Source organism: Simochromis diagramma, unplaced genomic scaffold, assembly GCF_900408965.1.
Source record: "Simochromis diagramma unplaced genomic scaffold, fSimDia1.1 OVJJ01000402.1, whole genome shotgun sequence".
Taxonomy (NCBI): domain Eukaryota; kingdom Metazoa; phylum Chordata; class Actinopteri; order Cichliformes; family Cichlidae; genus Simochromis; species Simochromis diagramma.
The window spans coordinates 6,418,154-6,432,484 of NW_024386972.1; the positions used below are offsets into that span (position 1 = coordinate 6,418,154).

General features: G+C 40.5%; 1 pseudogene; it reads left to right on the forward strand.

Annotated features, from left to right (window-relative positions):
- Positions 1-5,286: 5,286 nt before the first annotated feature.
- On the forward strand, positions 5,287-11,208 carry LOC120738217 (annotated as a pseudogene).
- Positions 11,209-14,331: the final 3,123 nt, after the last annotated feature.

Here is a 14,331-nt window from a genome sequence, read left to right on the forward strand (position 1 = left end):
TTTATTTGCGGGGCTATTATTGTGCTGCTTCACTTTACTGAAACACAGAAAACATGAGTGGAAATCTAGTCTGAGATGCTCTTCTAATCATTTTCTACCAGGGAGATAAGACAACAGGCCAGGCTGAATGAGCGCATGGGGTCCCATTCTGCTGTTCTGATATTTCACACCCCATAAAATCTAAAAGGCAGTACGGCATCAACATAAAAGTAAAAAAAAAAAAACATGGGTGTAAGTGCAGATAGGAGAAACACAAGCCGTGTTGATTTTGCAGAAAGGAGATCACAGCTTTTGTATCACTCTGAGCATCCAAAGCCCCGTGGAGAGCCCCTGCTCTGCCGTTGCTCTCATCTCGCTGACAGCCACAGAACAGAGACGCAGAAATCAGGAGGATGGTGGAGGCTGGATGGGGAGAGAGGGAACATGCTGAGGGTGGAGCGCAAAAAAGCGAGAGCACGTTGAAGATGAAAGGGCTGGAGCTAAGAGGCCTTAAAGGAAAAAGCTTATGATGTTACTGCAACTAATCTTCAACCTGCATGAGTAATCTTGCCTGGGGTTGAGGAGGCACTGAGACGTGTGACTTCAGCTATGACGGCTAGCACCAGCAGTGAGCGCTCCAGCCTCACGACTGCTCACACAGTCTTGGAATAAAACTTCCTCTGACTCAGCTGCCTGGCTAAAATGACACGTAGTAATTAGGATGTTTACTCATGGATAGTATTGTGCAGATGGCTGATGAATGAATTGCACTGTCAACATGAGAGTTTTATTGGAATTTTTCTCAGTTACACCCATGTGCTAATTACCCTTAGCATTGACAGCCTAACATCTCACTCACAATCTTTGCCTCAACAGAAGCAGATGCTGCAACTGACTGAATCGTCTGTTGCACCACATCCCAAAGGTGCTCCACTGGATTCAGCACTGTGGACTGTGGAGGCCATCTGAGTACAGCGGACTCACTGACATGTTCAAAAAACAATTCTGAGATCATCTGAGCTTTGTGATATTTGATATCCTGCTAAAAGCATGAAGATGGATACATTGTGATCATAAAGGGATGGACATGGGCAGCAACAACACTCAGACTGCCTGTGGCGTTTAAAGGGTATTAAAGGGTCCAAAGTGTTCAAAGAAAATATCCCCCGCACCATTATAAATCAGCAAAAGGCTGAACAATTTATACAAGCAATGATGGATCCTTGTGCTTCTTCTGACACCACCTTCCAAATGTTGCAGGAGAAACTGAGACGCATCAGACCAACATTTTTCCAATCTTCTGTTGTCTAATTTTGATGATCCTGTGGAAAATGTAGCCTCAGTTTCCATTTCTTAGCTGAGTGGCATGTAGTGCTGCTGTAATAGCCCGTCTACTTTAAGGTTTGACTTGTTGTACTTGGGTTGTAATGATTTACTTTTGCTTTCCTATTAGCTCTAATTAGCAGCTTAGCCATTCTCCTCTGACCTTTGACATTAACAAGGCATTTTTGCTCACTGGATATTTTTTGTCTTTTTTAGATCACTTTCTGTAAAGCCTGGAGATGGTAGTGTCAAAAAAAATCCCAGCAGATTAACAAAAAAAAATCCTGACAAAGTGACCTGTGGGTGTATGTATAGATATAATACTATAATACGATATAATCCATATATTGTTCCTTGTACAGTGACCAAGGGTCCCCTCACCGACACAGAAATACAGATCCCAGGTTTGTTTGGTTATATCTAAGTTCAAAGAGCTTTGTATAGAGGAAGCTGCAGAGCAAATCTCTGGATTACTGTTAGCTGTTTCTGTCACGCAAATTGGATCTTATTTAATGTAAACTAGACACTAAAAACATAAAAGGTTTATCATATCTGTTCCTACTGCTATGTACTTTGGTTTGGAGCTATTTTCATGATTACATAATAAGTGTCTACATATTTTATTTGTCTGTGCTTATACTTTTGGGCTTAAGGTGTATTTCTGATTTTTTTTAACTACATTATAATATATTGTGTAGCTGTCTGCTGTTATTGGCTTGTTATAACATATGCAATGTGCATAATATTGCTATACAGCCATAACAAATAATCCATCTGAGGTCTCAAAGTCATTCAGTGTATACTATTGTTTCATCTGTTTTATGCACAATAGTAGAAACAGTGATTAAACAGATGAAAGATTCACATTATTTTACTAAATAAAGGGAACTCCTGTTTGGATAGGAGGATATACAAGGTGAAGGGGCTGAAGCTGTACTCGTCATCATCATCTCACATCAAACTATTATTTATAACAAGCTGGCTGGATGGTTCCCAAAAGAAATCATGGAGAGTGTTTCATCCTCTGCATCCAATAACAAAACTGATTTTTGACTTCACCGCTGATCAAATGCTTGTTTTTGTGTACACTGTGGATCAGCTCTTTGTGGTGTGTTCATTTATTAGAGCTTGGTTAGTTCGTTTGATGTTTTCAAATAAACAATTTCTTACAAATCAGTGCGCATGTATCGTCTTTGTCTGGTTTAAACGAGGACTTTCATGTCTGGTATATGTCATGCTTGTCAAGCAAATTATGAAACTACACTGCCACCATCTGATGGTAAGAAACAGGACACTCAGTGAGATGTAGAGTAAAAAAGCCAGATGCTTTTATTTGAAATGAACAGTTTAAAAACTTACATTTACTCATAGTGAACTTATGTTTTATGATAGCTAGGCTTAAGACTAATTTATTTAGTTTTCTGCGGTTTTACAGGAAAGTTTTTGTTTGTTTGTTTGTTTGTTTGTTTGTTTGTTTGTTTGTTGACAGTTGTAATTTGGGATTTTCTATAACACACATAATCAGCTTATTAAATATGATGAATTAAAGAAATGGTGAGGATGAACACTCCTACACTTGGTGGAGCTTAAATGTTAAATACTGCATATTTGTCCTCATTATCAAGATTTTTTTTAAATATCACTGTCTAACAGAAATGGATTTTTAATTGCAGCACTTTCACTTCTAATGGATTAGTTTTATGTGATATTTTTTACTAAATTTAAATTGATGAAGTAAATTATTTAGAGTCACTATAATGGAATAAGATATTTAAAATTAATTAAAGTAGACATTCACACGAGCTTTTTAATGTATGTTGATAACATCGTTTAAAAAAAAAACCCACCAAAATAAATTATAATAATAACAATCTCTGGGAAGACAATGTCACTCTTATATTTTTGTAGGAACTATTTATTGGATAAAATCTATAAATTAATTTAAATGAAACTTCTTTCACTTTGTTAGTAATGAAATACTTTTGTGTCAAAAAAATCATCCATTAAAATAAATAAATAATAATAACCTTCGACTTACAAGAAGATCCGTTTTTTAATTAATTAAACAAATGTAACAAGTATAACAAATATGGCAACAAATATGGCAACATTTTCAAAGACTTTTTCCAACTTGAGAAAATACCAATACAGGCTGTATTTCAATATATAAAAGAAAGATAATGAAAATAATATAAACATAAGTAACTAAAGAAATTAATAAATACAATTAATAAAATTAAAATGAAAAGACATAAAATAAAATTCTAAGAACCGTTTTTCAACCACTTCAGTTAAACCACAATGGTACGGTCGGTTCTGGTTGCTATGGAAACGTGTAGCTGTTGGGCAAAACAGCGCAGGCGCAGAAGCAGATCTCCTGGGGGTTTTTTCCAACCTTTATTTAAAGATTAGTGCAAAACAAAGTAGAATTAAACAGTATTACATTAAAAGTGTTGTACTTACAGAAATTGTAAACCATAAGCAAACAAACAAACAAACATTATTCAGAACCTACATTACACATACGCTAGGGGGAGAAGTTTTAGCTGATTAAGCCAAAAAGCGAAGAGATTGAAGGATCTTCATTTTTTCACATACAGCCATTGTTTTTATAGCTTTAGGGTTAGAAGAATTCTTAATTGAATTTAGATAGTGCAAAAGCTCATAGGAGTATACATAAAAGGAGGGATGTCTTCCTAAACATTTGTATTTGTGAATATGAAATTTACCCATTAAGATTAACAAGTTAATCATATATCTGTTATCATTGTTGAATTGTCTTTGTTTTTTGTGGAGACCAAATAATACATATTTCCAAAACAGAGCAAATCCTTTAAATACATTTTCTGAGATAAAAACACATAATCTCTGCCAGAAGTCTTGTACAAGAGGACAAAACCAAAGAAGACGTATAGTGGATTCCTTGCAAGTCTTACAAAAACTACAGTTTGCATCAATGCCTAATTTGAATTTGCTTTGAAGATAATCTTTAGATGGGTAAATTCTGTGTATTAATTTATTTTATTTTTATTCGTTCCACATAATATCATCAGTCAACCGGTTCCAGAAAAAAATTACATATGTTAGCGTGGTTATACTATTCTGAAATAAAGATCTGAAAGGTTTATTGTTGTTTTTTGAATGCTTAGAAAAGCATATCTTACCAACAGTTTGTATTGGAGATGCCAATGGCCTGTGGTCTGATGGGATATTAGGTTTATTCTTTAAAAGCATACAAACCCCTGAAGGTATAGATCCAAATACGTTAACACATTTGTCGTGATGATTATACTAACGTTAGTATAATCATCACGACTGATAGCTAAATTGAAATGTAAACAAAATTCTTCATAGAAGAAAAGCATACCATTTGAATCGAATAACTGGTTAACTAAAATAATATTGTTCCTAAACCAACTATCTAAAAAGATAGATTTTCTGCTGTTCATTGATGACCGCAGATCATTAGCCTACGGTATTTCTGCGGTTCTACCTTCGTGCTGTCATGTTTCTGCAGCGCCCCCGTGTGGTGGCTATTAATCGTTGGCGGACCAAACTCGGAGGAGCAGGTGTGGCGACCTGATGCCGGAAATCACGGGTGCTAATCTTCACAATAAAACCACAATTTTGTTTTACCTTTGTTAACCAGACATTACTACACCACTGACGTTTAAATATAGTGGAATCATTTTTTCTCAAATTAGTTAACATCCAGTCCGCGCACGTTCCTGTTGCTTTTTCATCTGTTATTCACAGATTCCACAATAACAAGATTTAGTTTTTGAACCCAAATTAATATGTTTCTGCTAAAGTGCCCAGCTTTTTAATTAGTGTACTTTAAGTTTTACTTTGTATCTTTTGTTCTCTTGCTGTTTATCTGTTTCTTTCTTTCTTCCTTTAACATATTTGTATTTTTAAATCTTTATGCGCTGTCGTCTTCTTTTTCTGGTGTCGTGGTGCAACCCTTATTCTGAAAAACCAAACCGGAAAGCGTTCCCGCGCGCAGACGATTTCATGAGCGGTGAGCTGGAAGTAAGACTGTCCTATGATGAGCGCGCACCGGTGCCGGCTGTGGGGGGGAGAGGACGCTGACTGAACCGGTTATCTCGGTATAGCAAAGTCCTTTTTCAAAGTGTTTCATGTTTTCAATGTAGATAAATCTTTAAAGAGTTTGACTGATTAAATAAATTAAAATAAAATCCCGAGGATGCTTACAGACATGATTGTGGAGGAAGAATTTGAGATAAAGGAGGAGGAACCGTGGTACGACAAGCAAGACCTTGAACATGGTACAGTTTCCTTTCAGTCTTTGTGTCTCTGTGCTTAAAGATAAAGATTCGCACTTAGTCTTTATTTACCCTGCAGGCAGAGAATTACAGGACTGTTACAGCTGATAATGATGCGCGGTGTTTAATATATGAATGGCATTATAAGTAATTTTAAAAATATGCACGGGCAATATTTGCATCAATTTCTGTGGGTTTTAAGTCGGGGTGGTTTTAGTCTGAAGTCTGATTTAGTGGAAATTTTGCGAGTCCTGGAAGGGTGCGAGAAAATCCAGGAGTCAGCAGCACACTCACATATGCGGCAAAAACAGAACCGCTCTGCCTGAATGTGCCTCTGACTTTATTCATCCTTTCTGCCTGCACGGGCTGCTTTTACGCTAGTGGCCGTGGGTTTGTGTTCCTGTGTGTGCAAAAATCACCTTCAGATTTTATCATGTTTTTGTCCATGTAGAGTGAAAAAGAGCTTCGCCTGTAAATGTAAAAGTGCATGCCTTTATTCCTTTCCTTAATTGAGTTTCTAAAGAGACACTTTGTGTTACTGGATTGCTGCCAACACCAACAGCACCTATGAAAGCTGCTTGTCAGGTCTCCTTCACCATTAGTACAGAGCCATGAATGCTGAAGGACTTGCAGTTTCACCTCTCTTCGTGTCTCCTGCAGACCTGCAGCTGGCAGCCGAGCTGGGGAAGACCCTTCTGGAGAGGAACAGGGAGCTGGAGCAGGGGCTCAAGCAGATGTACTCCAACAACCAGGAACAACTGCAGGAGATCGAGGTAAATACCTCCCTTCTCTCACAAAGTATAGTCCTAAACAGAGCTCTCATTAGGCCAGGCTGTGCTGAAAACATCAAGAGATGAACCCGCTTCTCTCACACAGCACTGATTTCCTCTTTAATGCTTTCAGGGTGTTACTAAACGTTAACACGAAATATTTTGCTGTACACAGCCATTTCTTCTTCTGGGGATGGACAGTCATGTGTCCCTTTACCTTCAAACTCCCGGTCCAAAACAGTAGAAGCTCAGAGTAAAAAACTTTTCTAAGAGACTTCTGACTTCCTGCTAAATTTAAGTAAATAGGCTCAGCCCGGGGGGGCTCTAAATCCATCCCTGCATTAAACTGCTGACATACACAATTAATCTCTTAAGACCCGCAGCAGACACACGTGACATCAATGTTGACCAGTGCTAGGATCGATTTGCTGATTTACGCTCGCTCTTTGCTGGATTGAAAGGCGATTAATAAAAAGAAGCACCATGAACACCTCATTTTAAATGTACAGCTTGCCTTGTTGACTTTGGACTGTTTATGTTAGCGTGTCCGGGCAGAGTGAAGTTACTTATCAGCTGGGCTTTTTTTCTTTCTTTTGATTTTACGCCAACTGATTACATGATGTAAGTTTCCTGGCTGTGACGCCCTGTTAGATAATACGTCCTCAATTAATCTGGGACTTAAGGGAGGCATTTAGGTGTTACTGGGAAATAAAATTGTCGAGCTGTTAACCTGCCAGAAAAATGCTCAAATAGCAGCATGTGGATAATAATAGTAGGTTTATGTTTACACTGTCTTACTGTTGGTCCTCACATCAAACATGACGTTTAAATATTGAGTATCTGCTCAAAATGCTTATTTAAGAATTTGGTGGGTTTTTTTGTAAATCTACTCTCGACTCTGTTCGAGTCAGTGAGAGAAGATTCCTTAAAGGTGCAGAAGCTTCACCTACAAGCTGTTCAAACCTTTTGTTTGTGAGGGGCAGCCAATCAGATGAAAGTGGGCTTACAATGAGGGGAGCTTGGAAAAGAAATTCAAGCTAGGCTTTAAAGGGAGAGGAGCTAAAATATCTGTCAGCTGGATAATGAATTATTTTAAACACTGAATCATGCAAAGCTACTGTAGAAGACGGCGAACATAAAAAGATGAGTTATCAGCGATTTTTGTAATGATTTAATCATTAAAAATAGCTGCTCATTTGACCTGCTAATGACTGATAGTGTAATTTGTTAACAATAATAGATGTGTTTCTCCTTTTAAGCCCTTTTTTCTCTCGCCTCCAGTACTTGACAAAGCAGGTGGACCTCCTCAGACAGGTTAACGACCAGCACGCAAAAGTGTACGAGCAGCTCGACCTGTCAGCCCGAGAGCTGGAGCAGAGCAACCACAAACTTGTTCTGGACAACCGGGCAGCCCAGCAGAAGATCCAAGGGTGAGACATTTATCACCAGTTTCTTATTAAAAACTTTTTTTTTCTTTGTTTTTTTACTAACTTTGTTTTCACTGGTTTTTATTTTTTTTCTGTGCAGGCTTACAGAAACAGTGGAGCTACTGCAGATGCAGGTGGAGGAGCTGCAGCATCAGGTGGAGGAGCTGAAGCTGAGTCCCTTTCCACCTCAGAAACCTTCACACAGAGAGAGCTGGCCTCGCAGCACTCACAGCGTGTCCTGCCTGCAGGAGCTGCAAAACACACTCAGGTGGGTAACGCGCAAACACAAATTATCACAGACCAGTGGAGCTTAAATAAGGAGTCGAGAGAGCTGACTTCAGACGGGCAGATCTGAAGCTTGCATGTGTTTATATCATCATGAATGGTTCTGGGAACCATTTATGATGATGTCGTTTTCCATCTTCCCTGCCTAATGTTACACGCTCACAGTAAAAGGGGCCCAAACCTCCAATTATGAGGTAAATGTAAGTAAAAGTAAACACTGTGGGACAAAATTGACCACTGATATAACGATATCTCTGCACTGATTTCATTACACGGTCATCTGCTGCAGGCACAACATGCTCCATGATGACTGTGTGAACATATTCTCTGAAAAACATCTGCAGGAAGTCGTATTCAGGCACTCGATCTACTCAGGGGTACAAATGCCCAACAGTGCAGGGAGATACTGTAGTCCTCAGTTCAGCTGATATTTTAGTTCATTTTCCACAGATACACCTTGCATAATTATTATCTGCGCCTGAAAAATGTGCTGTCAGTCCTGTTCTTGCAGGTGGACATCCAAAACCTGCTAATAATGGATAAACACCTGTAGTTTCAAACTCTATAACAGGTGAAATTTTTATACATTCTGGAGACTGTGGACGGTAATTTGTCAGCTCATTGCTGTGTTTTTGTATTTTACTCTGGTAAAATCGCCTTAATTGCTCTTTGTAGGTCTCAGGAGGAGATCTAAGCCGATCCTCTCAGCTTTAGCTTTAACCTATCTGCACTGATCCTGCTCTTCCTGGCAGCGGCTCGTGTCTACCTCGCAGAGGCCTGCGTGCTTCGTGCCCCCGTCACTTGTTCTTGATCTGTAGTGTGACGCGTTCATTCACAGCCTCAGTTTAGTCTCTGTGGTGTGTAATCCTGTTAGCAGGGCTTCTTCACAACATGCAGGAAGTCTCAGTGATAAAGTCAGAGAGCGGCGCGGTGGTTGAGGTTGGAAGAAAGGAGGTCAAAGTCTCGAGCTGAGAGAACAACTGTGTCTCAATATCTGTCTGAAGTTGATGAACTCTCACACAGGCTGCCCGGTGCTACTGATAAGCCCTTGATTCCTTGCTTAGTGTGCTTTCTTTTCACCGGTCGTTACTTATTTATTGTTTTCAGCTCTTCTTTATCTTGGATATATATAAATTTTCACCCACACATCAAGACAAACGGATGAAGCTGCAGATTTGGTTTAAATTGTCAAAACGCTTAAACGGTCACAAAAAACATAAGATTTAAATGCCAGATTGAACAGCCTGGCTGCTGACCTTTGACCCTTCTCCCAATTGCATTTATTGCCACCTTTTAAGTTGTTAAGTAACATTTATAAATAAGTGATAATGGATAAGATTAGCTGAGGAAATAATCTCCATTAGAGATTCTTTCGCCGGGTTCCTGTGGAACTTTTAGCCATATCACATGGTCTCTATCAGCCAACAGGGTGCTCTCCTGTGAGTCACTGCTTTGGTCAGGACTGTAGCCAACCATCTGCTGGCTGTAGCTTCATATTTAGTATCCAGACATCAGTTCTTTTATTTAAATACTGTATATGGAAATCGGGGTCTAAAATGCACCTGTTTGTGCAGGTACGACTACGATCCCGACAAACCCTCAAAGGATATCGAGCCGTCTACCACATCATGGCAGGAAGAGGAGCAGGACTCGCTGCGACAGTCCCTCCATGCTCTTCAGACACAGTTTGCCACTGAGCGTGCTCGGAGGGAAGAAGCAGAGCGAGAGGCTGAGCTGCTCGCTAGAGAAAATGCAGAGCTGGAGCAGCAGCTGGCCGGGATGGCAGGATGTCAGGTAAGACTGACACCAGTATCTCTCTGTCCTTAAATTTGTTTCCGACTTGCATCCATCCACTTTCTTGATCACTAATCCAATTTAAGGTCACGGGTGGCAGGTAGCACCCTGGACAGGTTGCCAGTCTAACAGTTTGTCCAACTGTCTATCTTCATCAGGCCAGACTGTCTGAGCTGGAGCGCGAGGCGGAGGAGCTTCGTCAGCTCTGGAAATCAGAATCCTCTACAAGATGCAACAGGCCAGACGTCCTCCACGGCCTGCTGCCACACACAGTGTTCCTCAACCCAGAGGAGGAGAATGACGGAGAGGCATCTTTGGCTAAAAGCCCCGCGGTCCTGAAGCGCTGGAGAAGTGAGCGGCTGATGAAGGCGACGCAGATGCCAGACTCTCCTGACAGGGTCTATGACCACGAGTGCTCCTGCGTGCGCCGGGCCGAGGTAGTGAAATATCGCGGGATCTCGCTGCTCAACGAGGTTGACGCCCAGTACAGCGCCTTGCAGGTGAAGTACGACGAGCTGCTTCGGCGCTGCCACTCTGAGGAAGACGGGCAGGACAAACTGAGCCACAAGTCAGTGCAGACTGCATCCTTCATCGCCACCACATTCCCTCCTCTGACAGACAGGGAGGGACTTTGAGGATGACTTTCACCAGCCGGAGTACAAGAAACTCTTCAGGGAAATTTTCTCCCGCATCCAGAAAACCAAAGAAGACCTGATTGAAAGCCGGGGGAAACACTCAGCTGGGAAAGCTCTGCCTAATTAAACACTTGTAAAAAGTTAAAAGGGGGGGAAAAAAAACAAGAACAAAATAACCGTCTAATAACCGTCTTCCTGTTTTGGAACAACTCTTCGAAAGCCTTTTATCTACCCAGAAACTGTGATCACCGCACAAACAGCTTAACAGATAAGGGCAACACAGGAACACAAAGGCTAACACCACCAGCTCACGTCGCAGATGTGGCTCGTTTTGCACAGAAACACCAGTGCCTGACGCCACCGTCTCTACTGTGCAATCGCTTTACCTCAATTTGCGAAAACGTGTTCACAAACAACCTCCTGGGTGAAATTTTCTGGGGGAAAATTGTCTTCCTTTAAGCCAACTAGTTTGAGTCACACAGTTTCCTTTTAGAGAAGAAGCATTCTAAAGTAAAATCATCAAGTTCCCAGTAAAGATGCAAAATTCTAGAAAATATAGAAAGTGTACGTCTTCCTTAGAGTAAATACTTCCTGGAAATCAAAGCTTCAACTTAGGCTCTGTGAAATTTGTTCTAGACTAAGGTAACACCCAACAAGTAGTCTGAAACATTAAGTGTTTTAATTTTACTGTCGGAGAAGACAAATATCCCAAAAAAGTACACATTCAAGAAGCTAGAGCTGGGACTTTTAGCTTCTTTATCGAAAAAAACAGCAGTGGTCCACTGTTTTCTGATTCTGCTCCGTTTATGGTTACAACCAGCCGCTGATGGAAATCTCCGCCCTTTAGCCTATCGGCGCTCCACCAGCTTCTTGTTAACGGTGCGTCTCAGAGGTGCTGAGCAGGTATTGTGCTGAGACCAGAAAGGGAACAAAAGCAATAAAAGTTGTTGGCCAGGCAGCTAAACAATGATTGCGTCTCGTCTCAAGCTCTTTGGATCACGTGATCACAATCGCTTTTATATATTAACTCCAAATGGCGTTGCTCTTTCTGGGAAATTTCCAACATCATTATTAGGAAATTATGGACCTGTGAAACAGAAGACCATGTCTGTTTTGGGATTTTTTTTGTTTGTTTTTAACAGAGCTCATGTGAGCTGATATACTTTATAATTTATGGTTTTCTTCTCCGCTGTAGCAAAAAAGTGAATTTCTCGATGGTAGTTTTCCTGCACTTGTTAGAGTCACCATTGCAAGGTTGACTAAGTCTGGGTATACAATGAATGACGTATTTGTGATGGAGTTCAGAGGTGATTTTAGGTGCTCTAATATATTAGGGTTTTTGTAACTGATGCATTATCCTCCTGAATTTATACTTGATTGTCTTATGGTAGTTTAGATGGCTGTAAGCGAATGTTATAATAAAGTTTACCAAAATATTAACTGTGTACTTGATAATATAACCTGTAACGGTGTCTTGAAGCTTTTTCTTAGCAGCACTTCTGTTGCTTCTGCTGCCCTGATGTTCATGAGTCCTTGTTCAGCTTAATAACTGTGCACTGCTGTATCTGTAGATGTCTGTAAAATCTCAATGAGATGCACTTTAGAATTGCACAGGCGTTTTCGATGCTCTTCTGACACTTTGCGCGTGTGTTGTAAATGTAGCTAGCTAATGCTACATGTGGTGTGCTACTGTCTCCTTCAGAGACCTGAATAATCTGCTGTGTTTTTCGCTGTTTCATGGTTAATGTTACTTCTCTGAGCCATTAAAACATGAAGCAAGCTGAGATGGAAGCGTGTGTGTGTGTGTGTGTGTTTACCATGTTTACATCTTTGTGGGGTCCAAAAATTTGAAGTTTACTGTACTTGTGGGGACCAACAGTCGTTATGAGGACAAAATCACCATCCAGACATGTCTGAAGGCATTTTTGAGACTCAAAATGAGGTTTTAGTGTCAGAGTTAGGGTTAGGCATTCATTTTTGGTGGTTAGGGTAAGCGGCTAGGCAAAGCATTGTCAATTAGATGTCCCCACAAGGGTATGAAAACACAACTGTGGTTGTGTGTTTTTGCTCTAAAATACAATTAAATCTTATCTATCGAGAAAAACGTCACTGATCCACTTTAACAATCAGATAAAAGCTTTGAAGTCAGCCACACAGACACAGGGCTAAGGCCCAGCCCAGTCTAAAAATAAAACAAGAGTCATTACAAATTCAAATTAGATAACTGCCCTGAGCCTTGTGGGAAAATAATGGTTCTGTAGCAAGAAAAAATCAGAAGTTATATAAAAACAAACAGTTTATGGGTTACGTAAACATGTTTAACCAGCAGCACAGTACCAGAGACACAGTGGGATTTTTCTAAATGCTTAATTTTAATAACAGACCATCCAAGAAGTCTGTGCTTAGGTTGAAGGTGCAGGTGTGCATTAGTGGCGGGATCAGGAAGGACATCCTGTCTTTGTTTGTTTTGCATAAGCAGAGAAACTATGGAAGTTTTATTATGGTCAAATAGTCTGAACGTTTTGGCATTAATTGCGTAAATGTTTATTAGTTTTTAATTTTTAAAAGGGGAATCTTCTTTGCGTCTGTTGACATCTACGTACAAAGTAATTCACATTAACTACTAACTTGTACCCCAGCCTTCATCATGGCTCTGGTAAAATCATGTTAAGAGACTAGTCAGGTGAAATTCATCCCCCGGGAAGCAGGACCGTACCAGGCTGAACTGACTTAAGATGGAGTGCCAATCCCTGGATCCCCCTTCACCCCCACACCTTACACTGCAAGGTTAGCCACAAATAGTTCTTGTCCTGGTGCTTGCTTCTTCCTCCCCACTATCACCATAGCCTTATCCACAGGAGATGAGCTGATCTTTTGGGTTATCTGTCCAATAGTGTAGATTATTGCAGAATTCAGATCAAATTAGGGCCCAAACTTGTGACTAACTTTATGCAAAGCCTCCAAGATGGCAGCCCAAACACTACAGTAAAGTAACTCCTCCATCACTTCTGGATCTGAAGACTACATTACTATAAACATTCTGATCAGATGGCTAAACTGAAACAATAAAAATGCAGTTTAACAGCTGTCCAACTGCTCCTGTAGCACACACCACCCTCTCCTCCGGTCCCGGCAACGTCTTTAGCAGGGAAGAGATGATTAGATGATGGGGTCAGGTGTGGTCAGCCTCCCCTGACACCACTACCCTCTTCTGCAGCTCAGCCACAAACCACAGCCACGTTGGAAGAGAAAAAGAATGCAGTTGATGGCTTTGCATTTGATTTTTCACTCTTTTTTACAACACTGTGGTCATTTCTAGCTCCATTTAGTATCCCTCAAAACTCCCCAAAAAATGCTGAAGCATATGGGTTTTTTTCCAGCAGGAAATCACAGATACTAAAAGAGCATAGGCTGATTGGCTGTTGGTGACTGACATAAGGATATTTAGGATATTTAAGGATATTATTTGTACTGTATTGTGGCAGATTTTAATAGGTCTCGAAAAAGGGAGGGTGGGCAGCTCGCTTCCATGGGCTGCTACCCTCCCTTTATTTTGGGATACGTTGCTATGGTCTTCCTTCCTCCTTCCTTCTCTCTCTTCTACGGCCTCAACCAGTGAAAAGCATGCTCAGTTGGGTTAAGATCCGGTGACTGACTTGGCCATTGAAAAATATTCCACTTCTTTGCTTTAATAAACTAATGGGGTGCTTTGGCTGTATGTTTTGGGTCATTGTTCATGTCACACATGTCACATGTTGTGTGACGTCACACAACACGTTGTACAGATGATGTGGTATGCTTTGTATCATGAGCCGTTCCATGCCTTCTCCAT